Genomic DNA, 10,600 nt, shown 5'->3' on the forward strand with positions numbered 1-10,600 from the left:
GGTTCTGTTGTTGAGTTGGAGTTTAGCCAAGGCAAACTACATGTAGCTGTATGCTGTGTGCAGTCCTCAAAGCCAGCATGGGATTCTGGTATGTTGAAAGTCTTAATTAAGACAGCCTTTGTAGCAGTGACTTACCAAAAGGGATTCTCAATGTGCACAGGAGAAGACAGTACACGCTGAAGAATGTAACTTAGCAGAAAGGCCCAGGAAGGGATGACCTAGCAGGATAACTCTTCCTCTGCCACCTGAACAAGGAATGAGGGACCACAAATTAGTTTTCCTTACCAGGGAAATTCGTCTCCCCTCATATAGTGTGCTGCTGAAGAAATCTATTGTGAATTGTATTGTTTTATGAAAGCTAAAGGTTACATTAAAACTGACAATCCTGGGAGTTAACAGTATACTACATAAGAAGTCAAATGATTTATTAAAAAGCATTCCCATCAGCAATTAACACTTGGTACACAGAGAAAAAAATTGTTTTGCTCTTTTCTTTTTTCCTCCTCTGTTTTTAAACCTATAAAAAAACCTTTTACAAGACAGAAGCTGACAGCTGACACAAATTTCTCCCTGTGCTAAAGAGGTTCTTAGTCTATGTATGCACACTTGCCAGGTAGGTTAGTCATTATTGCTAAATTTAACATGGAAATAAAAGGAGGTTAAGTAATGCAGAAGGTGTGGTACAAACAGACAACAGCCAGAAAAACATAAAGGTGGGACTCCATCTTTCGTGAGTCAGTATATGCAGATAATGCAGCATGCATACTTGGGGTGACACAACTGAGCACGTATGCTTCAGTTTCAGGTTCAGTTTTGTGTTTGCCGCCTTGTTATGTAGGAGGTGTCATTCCCTTCAGCTCTGAGGTGTTGCGGAGGAACAGCGGACAGTTGTTTCCAGACCTCACTCCCCACACGTTCACGGCCACTTTTGCTGTGCTGGCAAAGAGAAATGAAATGGAAGTTTGTCTAATGAGCAGACTGCTGGGTTGAGACCTTGAGTCCATGGCTCAGGGTAAGACCCACCAGTGAAGCAGGAGCTTTTTTCCCCCTCAACCTCTGAAGGAAGCCTTAACACCCCGTGCTTTGTACAGCTAAAATGAAGCTGTGGGTTCACTGCCAGAATATTCCAGTTGGCTGGTCAACACCATTTCATATTGGAAATCTAAACAATGACTGTTGACTGCAGTATGAAATGATATGAAGAGATCAGCTAGGTGAACTGAGGCAAATTCCTTCCCTTTCCGGTTTGTTTCCTTCCCCATCCCTTCTCTGCCTGCCATTAATAGTCTGAAACACTTCAGGGCCAAAGCTGCCTTTTACGAATGGAAAACAACATCTACTACTATTGTCAGTTACTTAGAATGGCCCCACGGTCCACCCCATATCACTGAGAGAACTGTTGCTCTAATTGACTCAAAAGCCTCTCAATACTGATAGGTCTGAACAGGCAAGAAGACTGGGACATTGGCTGAAAAGCTAGAGGTAATAGTGAATAAATACAGGAAGAAAAAGTCATTTCCATACCTTAGGACCTCTACTCTGTGAACTTCTAACAATGCTGGGACCTCATTTTCTTTTTGACGAGAGGTTAGAAGCCTCTGTCCCCAGAAACCTCTCTTCACTTATCAACTGCAAAATGAAAACAAATTTTCACCAAAATAGGTTCAACAATCTTTCCCATCTATTTCAAATATCAACTCAAAACTTGGGTAAATCTTACTCAGATCTAGTGTGCAGTGTGCAGGCCACAGGGACAATGTAGGATGAAAAGACCTCAGGGATAATGGATGAGAAAAAAAGAAGTTAACATACGCTTGTAAATCCGCTTATCAGCTTTCAAGGAGGTACCAAGCAGATCATACAGCACCATCTGGTGCCAGCAGGCACAAACTGCACAGTTGCCGCATACTAACTTCTGAGGGGAATATTTTTACAGTGAGCTTCAAAAATTCACTAGAGTGAACACTGGAAGCCCAGGGTTACAGTATGTAGGTGAAACAACTGAGCAACTGACTGCATAGACTCCTTAATGTGGAGCCTAAAATGAGTTTGCAGTGAGACAGAAATGAAGCCACTCAATCAAGATGCCCTTTTAATCTCACTTGGAAAAAACTTTAGTAAAATGCTGGAAGCATTTCAGAAGCTATAAGCTCAGCTGTGCACAGCTTTTCTGAAGGAAACCTCTTCTGTTTAAAATTCAGTTACAGTTTCTAAGTGACAACAGAACTCTTACCTATTACATCATTTCCAAAACATGAGGCACTTCAAGGGAGGAAGTGAGCTTTAAAGGTATCCTTGATCTTATAATACCTAGCTAATAATCCAGCACATCATTCTTAACAAATACAAACAATTCAGACTTCCCCACGGCACTTCTGCTTATCTCGGAATTTTCTTTACCATTGACTTCATTTCAGGATCCAGTGATTTTAAGGCTACTAACAAATAGATAATATCTTGGCATATATTCTATTTTCCAGTCACAGTGTTCAGAAGGAGCTCTTAGAGGAAAACCTCCAAATGGACACGTTAATCTCCTACAGATCTTTCCTGAGAACTCACTCATGAGGTGTGCATGCATGAGTTAAAAGTTCATGCCCTGGAATCACTGCTTGTAACACTAATTCTGCTAGATCACATTATTTACTCTTTAATGCCTTGCTCCGTTAATCTCATCTTCTTTTCTCCTCTTGGATTCTTAGACACACAGTCAAGCTATCATTAAGAGGCCTAACAAGTTACCATGTGTCACCCAGCCTCTGGTAATCGCCAGTGTGTTGCTCTTGGCCCATAGCTAATTTATTTAGCTCAGGCTGCAAAGGCAGCAATTTACAGTAGAAGATAAGCTAAGTCACCTTTGCTGTGAGAAAGATCATGCATAGGGAAAGCTATCAAGACTTTTGTGTGTGTTAGCCCATGATTCATTCATCAAATGTGTGTATAGTGGACTAACAACAAATTCTCAAAGAAACTTAGAGTTGCTTCCACAGTACAAATACATCGCAATAGTATCCGCAAATGGCAGTAACAGTATCACATTCAACAGTGGATTTTTGGTAACATGTAATTGGTTTCTAGAAAAAGCAGTTTTACAATTTCCCATTAAATTATAACTATCCCTTTTTTATAAAACTGGATGCACATTTATATTTCTCTTTGAGGCATGAATATATAAATAATCAACATTTTGTGTTATTGTTACAAAAATATTTTAAATGAATTTGCTTTTGGAGAACTGCTGAATAATAATTATTTTGGATTAAGGGTGTTGTGACAGAATAACCCTTTTTAATGTATTTTTTAAACATTTTCTCCAGGGAGGTTTAACTAATGCTAATTCTAATTCACTCAGACACAGTCTTGTTGACTTTGAAAGACTTCTGGCTTTTATTCTAGCTTACCACCACCGAGTTCTGACTTGGAGCCCTTTCCTCCCGCTATGAGACAAACTAGTCTCCTGTAAAATTGCATTCTAACAGTTTTGCTCAGCTGAAAGGTACTTTTCAGTGTGAGAAAAAGCATCATTAGAGGCCCAAACACCAGTCTGATAGATAACAGTTAAATACATTTTGCGTGGGTATTGCCAATGCATGGAGCACTAAAATCAGTTGGTTTTGCAGTGCATGCCAGCATCTGCTGCTAGGCAGTTATTCTGCAGAGTAACACTAGTTGACAATGTTTGCTGAACGTTATTGTTGTATGAGGAATTCTTATTCAGTTAAATGAACATCTGAAACGTTGCAAACAATCCTTTGTGATGGAATTCTTCCAATGCTTAGTGTAATGTTTGTTTTATAGAAAGTATTAAAATGATCTTGCATGACTCAAATGTTTTGTATTGAGTGTCCTTAGCTATTTGTCCTTACAAACACATAGCAAGAAAATAAAACTGTACTTTTGAAATAAAGTTTCATTTTGATTCAGCAAAACAGTCATATCAAGTTTTGCCTAGAACTAAGGCGTAAGTATTTTCCTCTGTTGTCTCACTTCCATGGTGTCCTTTTCTAGATGTTGCATATGCAACCATAGAAATAGAATTGACTAGGAAAGTGGGACTTCATATGAGAAGATTTTTGCAGGAGACATTTTCTATTGTCAAATAATACTTTTCTAACAAGAAATTCAGAAAAATCTCTTTCCTTCTTGAGGAGAAAAAAAATTGTAAGAAAATGAAGGAAATGTTGGGAACCACATGTATTTTCAAAAGTGACATACTTTTTACTCAGCGAAAATAACACTTCTAATGTTGATTAATAAGAGCCAAGAGCTGGAACAAGGGCAAATGGGATCTCTTATATATCGGGTTTCTCAGCTTTTGCCAGTTGAAAAAGCAAGTGGTGTAACTCCAAAATTCTGACACTATTACAAAGGCTGAAAAGGGTTTTTTTCTTAACTGATTTTGACTAGAATATGGAAGGTATATGTACTGACAATTATTTTCTATCTCCAGTCTTTTTGGATTTAACTAAACCCTATCTGCCAACAAAAACATTCTCGACTCTATTACCACCGAATTTATGCTCAAACTTTCTGAGCTGAAATGAGCGAATAAGGGCTATGTACAGTTCCCCTGCGAGCTATACTCCACAAAACGAGCGTATGAGCAGTTCACCTGCCAGGATAAAACGATCCTTCGCTTTTCCTCCTACACACTTCTGTCTTTATCGTATTGAACTAAACAGTGACAGGTGTTTTTCCATGAGTTGGGTTGCTCCCGGTGCTGTTTATTTTAAGTTTTGCTCTGCTTTGCTTTCGGGAAGCCTAGCTCAAAGTGACAGAGCGAGGTTCGGTGCAAAAGGCAACGTGCGGCCCCGCACCCTCGGTGCGCCCCCGCTCCAGCTCTCGGGACCGCCGGCCGCTGTCCCCGGAGACGCGCCAGGGCCGGGGGGGGCCCGGGCCCCGCCGGGCTGCCACCTGCCGGGGCCGGGCCATGCCTCCCGCCGCGGGGGAAGGGGGCCCTCCCCGCCTTCCCGCCTCCCCACAGCCGTTGGGCGCCCCGCGCGCCGCGCCGCGCTCCTTTGCCGCCTCCCGCCGCCCGCCGGCGCTGCTCGGCGCCGCCGCGCGCCCCATGTCCCGCCGCCGCCGCGCGCCCGGGCGCGCCGGGTCCCGCCGGCGGGGCGGCAGCGCGGGGCGGGCAGCGCCGCGGCGCCGCCTAGCGACCCTGCGAAGGACCCCCCGCGGCGCGGCCAATCAGCGCCCGCGGCGGGGGGTTCCCGCCTCGGCAGCCGCGCGTACCGGCGCTTTAAAGGGCGGCGGCGGCAGCAGCGGGGAGCGGGCGGTTGGCTGGTGCCGCCTTCGCGGGCCGCAGCGGCTCGCTGCTGCCTGCGCGCTGCCTCGGCTATAAGTTGCCGTCTGTGTCGGTCGCCGTGCACGTAGGTTGCCTCCCCCATAGGTTACCGTGCCCATAGGTTACCGTGCCCATAGGTCGCCTTCCTGCGAGGTTGTCTCGCCCTAGGGGCCTGCGTGTAGGTGAGGCCCCCCGTTGGAGGCAGTGGGGTCGGTAGCCCCCGGGCAGGATTGGAGTGGGAAGGGGAAAAACGTGCCTCGAGGAAGATGAGGGGGGTGAGGGTTGGCTGTGAGGCACTGTGCTGGGGTTTGCCCTCAGCCGGTGCCCTGCGGGGATGGGCAGTTGGTCAGTGCTTTCCAGGATGGTCCTGGCTGCCATCTTCTGCCCCGGCCCTGGGGATGTGCTGGGGATCGCAGCTAGGAGCTTGGCCTCCGTGGGAGAGCCATGGCTGGCAATAACGTCTTGCCAGCGGCTGGGCTCGGCTGGTGGGTGATGTAGGGTGAAGAAACTGCTGCTCCAGTGAGAGTCACACATTTATTAAGTGTTGTGCCTCTGTATCTCTTTAAAGGAAAAAGTCATGAGAACACTTGGAAAAGACCTTAAATGGAGCAGAAAGCAAAACCTGCAGAAAGCAATTAAGGTAAGTGCATGCATAGACATTCGCTCTTCTCTGCATGTGTTACACTTAGAGTTCCCCTTTTATACTTATTTTGAGAGGCAGAGGAGGTGAACTTAGAATATCTAAGTACCTTTGAATAGACAAATGATATTTTTCCTCTCCTGTTAATCCTTATTGCACTTGCTTAGCTACAGGCTATAAAATGTTAGAAAAACTTGCAAGTTATGGCAAAACGGCATCTTTCAGATGCCGTGGCATTCCCTCCTTTTGGCACTAGAGGGAGTACTTGCTATTTAAAATCCAGAGTTACCTGATTTGATAGAAGTCACTGGATGGATGTAGGAAGCAGTCTGTTTGTTGGCACTGCAAGCTGGCTTTTCCATATTTAGAGGGTGGTAAGAGCAAAAGAACTAATGACAAACTTGCATATACAGTAGGTACACAGATGAATACCTGTTGATCACCAGCAATATGCTTGACAGTAAACAAGATGCAAAATACAGGCAGCTCTTGCCTTAAGGAGTTGACGAGTATCACTCGTTCTGGTGAGATTCAAATACGCTGATGGATGGAGTGGGAGGTAAAGATGTAAAAGGAAATAGACGTATTGAAAATGCTGAAGCAGGAGATAAGCAGCGCACCCTTAAATGCAACCACAATACAGAAATGTAGTCACCAGCATGCTGAGAATGTCACTTCCGTGTAAATATTTTATGTAAGTAATCCCGTGGGAAAAGCTATTTTGTTAAACTGAGTAATGACTGGAGTCTAGAATAGGAAAAATCTGGTGGGGATAGGGGTGGAGAGGGAGCTAATGGCCAAAACTCAACAGAATGTATCAGTCTGGCAGTGCATGTTAGCTGGCTGTTTCTGATATGTGAACAGCTGCTAAGTGCACGCCAGACCGTTTCATTCAAAAGCGTCGTGGAAGACTCAGAAGTTGCCTTCTCTTACTGTGGAGCAAGCAGAAGTCAATTAGCCAGTGCTTTCCTGTAGCTGCTAACAGCAGCCCTAGGGCAAGTAAATGTTTTAGTGTCTTGTTTTATTTTGAGAATTCAGGACTGGTGAGATAAGATTTAAGTGATTCAGGACCTGATTTTAAGAAGCAAAGGTTTCAAATTTGGTACTCATTCACTTTGATACAAAGCATCTAACTCTGGCTGTCTTCAAGCATGACTTCAAACGGCTTTGCATCAGAATGGATGTTGCAGGTAAAATTTTACCTCCATACAGCCTAAATCAATGGGGTTGAATCTTGGGATCTTTATGCATCCTCCATTTTATGACTGTAAATGGAGGTGCAGTGTGGCACATCACCTGAAGGTAAGTTGCACTATGGAGTAACCAAGTATAACTTCAAAATAACCTAAAATTGACCAAACTGAGTTAAATTCAGGGTTCATCGAGCCCAAGATCCTGAATCCAGTGATGACCATAAATCAAGGAGGAAGAGGAATAAAATAAAGTGTATATGATACTAATTAACCTGGTGGTGATACATGGCATGCTGGTGCTGATACAACTAAGGCAAGAAACTGGCTGCAACACTTTACAGTTCCTTGATGACAGTCTTGGATCTGATTCTAGTCACGTTTCACATGGACTTTATACTATTACTTTAGTTCAAGTCTGTTACTGAATCAGAGTTTTTTCTGTGCCATTTATTTTGTGAAAATGTTCACTGTTTCAAGTGGAATAGCTATGAAACATGAACCTCAAGAGGTGAGCAATACTGAATGCAGGTAGAAAATAGAAGAGACCTCTCAAATTCAGGCCCATGATATTTCGTGGGAGATCTCATTATGTATGAACTCTGTGTCTGGTAGGCAGTGTACTGTTAGCTGGCTGCTCTGTTTGAATGTAGCAGTCACTAATGCACTGTCACCTGATGCAGGGCCGGCTCATCACTGTTTGAAGGCAGTTACCCTGGAAAATGTCAGGCATCTCTATTCCAGGAATATGGGTGGTGCATCTGTGTGTGATGGGATGGCAGTGTATGTTAGCTGGTTGAAATTCTGACATCAGCTAACATGCAGCTGCTGTCCTGCTCCACATACCTCTATCAACAAACTGCAGCGCTACTAGTTTTCTTTGAGGATTTTTTTTTTCCTTCTGTCAGGCTCGTATTCGGTATTATAGCTGTATCTCATATTCCTGTTATCCAAAGAATTGAAAGAAAATTTTTAGTTATCTAGACTGTTTTTCATCTGCTGTTAGACACACAAGTAGTAGGAAGCTTATAAACACTTGAAATAGGTAAATAATTTAAACAGGTCTCAAACAATTTTAAGCTTTCTTAAAGAAGCAGAGTTTAAAAATTTTTAACTTTTATGACTTTTAAGATTTTTTTATCTAAACTTTTATATAATTGGCAAAAATAAATTTTATTTTAAACTGATCAATTAGCAACTGGCTTAAAATGACATATTCTACTAACAGCCTGAATGCTATATCAGTGTGCTTAAAAACTGCATGCAGTCTTACCAGGATACCCAGTTTTAACGGGATATAATTTGTACCTTGGAAGGATAAAGGCTGGAAGCATGTTGATCCTTTTGACTCATATTACACTGTAAGCTTTTATCAAACACACTGCCACAGGTAACATGGTGGTACTTTTAGTTTCATCTTGACACTTATTTACAGAATGCAGAGAAAACTGTTGTTATAGGAGCGCCCAGACAAAGTAAGGAATGTATCCCATTCTTGCAAACCCTCCAAGGAAGGTCTCTTCAGGAAGGAAATAGCAATTTTTGTGAAGGTCTGCAAAATTAGGCTGATCCTAGTGTTGTGTGTGGTGATTAGGCAGTGTAGTTAGTTAGCTGCTCTTTATACACCAGCAACTAACTACACTACCACATTAGCACATCACTGCATCACTGTTGAGACAAGAATATAAGGAATGTGATTATAAATATCTCATCAGATCTTTAGTTGGTGTGGGGACCTATGCCTAGCTCCCCTGGTGAAAGGAGCTGTGCTAGTTTATGCAAACCAAGTGAATGAAGGGTATACAAATAAACTTAATTGTTTGACACAATTAGGCAGATAAGCCAACTGATTTCTAAAGAACTACTAATGTATGTATTGCATACTCAAGTAAAAGTTTCAGGTTTGGGCCCCATGTGAATTTATGCTTCTCTTACACTGCTAAATGGCATCATCTTAACCTTTGGAACATTCATGGATGGTATCAAAAGGAGAACAGTGGGACCACAGATATGGTTCTGAAACTCTCTGCTTTATCTTTACTGCTGCAGGTCATCCTGTGGGAGGAGAATTCTGTGGTTTCAGCTCAGACTAAGCTGAGTGAAATGAGAATTGGTGGAAAAGAAGGGTTTCTAATTCACTAGAAAATTCTTTGATCAAGGAGTTGATCAAAAATGAGCCTAAGAGGGGAGGGAAAGAAATTTCTCACGAACCAGAGGTTCTCTGCAGCTTGTCAGCTCCACGCTGGAACTGTGTTCTTCCAGGTTGCACTTAGGCATAAATAAAAGAACCTTAGAATCATCCACTGCATTGAGTTCAGTGAAATCAATTTCTAAGAGTGGCCACAGCTCCTGGGATTTGTGGCTCTGGAGGCAGTTCTGCTTGCTCTAAGGGCACATTCCTTGGACTGAGGACCAAGGTAAACAGAGACCTAGAACAAGCAAAGCAGGAGAAAGAAGCATGAACCAGTCACGAAACTGGAATAAAAATCAGATCTCCAGACTGTCAAGATAAGAAGCCAAAATCTGGGCAGAAATCCAGTCAGAAGTGGGAGCAGGAACGAGGACAAGAAGCAGGGCGAGAGCAGGAAAACGAGGTAGTGCTGAGGTGTGAAGCATGTGTGGTGGTATCGGATTAGAGCCACAGACTGCAATAAGATGAGCTATAAGGTGATGTTGCTGCAGTCAGGGCTGAGATGAAACACTTCTACAGAGTCCTTCATCCTGAGTGACTCTGCTCTAGGGATGTGTCCAGATGTGAAGATAACGTTTATTGCTCCTTTGCAAATAGAGAAATCGGGGAGCTGGGACTACAGATCACGCATACAGGCTGTTTCAGAGCAACAGGAACTGTGTCCAGCGACGTAAATAAATCATGGCCAGAGTTCAAAATCTGTCTGTGCAACTGTTTGCACACTTGATGTGATTTTTGGCTTCATCATACAGTGACTGAGGCAGGTTAGGTTATATCATGGGCCATAAATTGTTCTCTGTAGGGAGTACGAGAAATGCCACCCTCTTACGTGAGAGAAGAGAATCTAACTATGTGAACATGACAAAAAGGCTTCTGGCCTTATTTACTAGTATAAATGTTGTTTTGGAAGTCATCTCTGGACGTCTCAGTTCCTCAAGCATGGCACATATTCACTGAACCATTGATGTATGTGCTCAGCAAGCAAGCATTTTCTGATAGAACTTGAACTAACTGGGATATGTCCAATCACTGACTCTATTTGGTGTGTATTAGTATATTTAGAATATTTGCACTCCTAGGTAAAATTTTGGAACAAGAAGCTGATAGTTAAATAATATCTGTTGGAGGCAATGAGGATATGTCAGATTGAAGGAGTGAAGGATGCATTAGATTTTTCTGGGTATGCTCAAACTGCAGTGCAAATGTATGGAGAAGTCTTATGAAGTTACAGGTGTTGCTGTAAGGGTGAAATGTAAATGTGAACCAAAATACACACAAAGCAGAGAAGGAAA

At 42.9% G+C, this 10,600-nt stretch overlaps 1 long non-coding RNA gene across 1 annotated transcript; it reads right to left on the reverse strand.

Annotated features, from left to right (window-relative positions):
- Positions 1 to 408: 408 nt before the first annotated feature.
- On the reverse strand, positions 409 to 2,247 carry LOC112995777 (uncharacterized). Its single transcript, XR_003262248.2, has 2 exons — positions 1,525 to 2,247; positions 409 to 936 (listed from the first exon to the last, which is right to left on the reverse strand). It is a non-coding gene; the product is annotated as an uncharacterized LOC112995777 (long non-coding RNA).
- Positions 2,248 to 10,600: the final 8,353 nt, after the last annotated feature.

The sequence above is a fragment of the Dromaius novaehollandiae genome, chromosome W, assembly GCF_036370855.1.
Source record: "Dromaius novaehollandiae isolate bDroNov1 chromosome W, bDroNov1.hap1, whole genome shotgun sequence".
Classification (NCBI taxonomy): Eukaryota; Metazoa; Chordata; class Aves; order Casuariiformes; family Dromaiidae; genus Dromaius; species Dromaius novaehollandiae.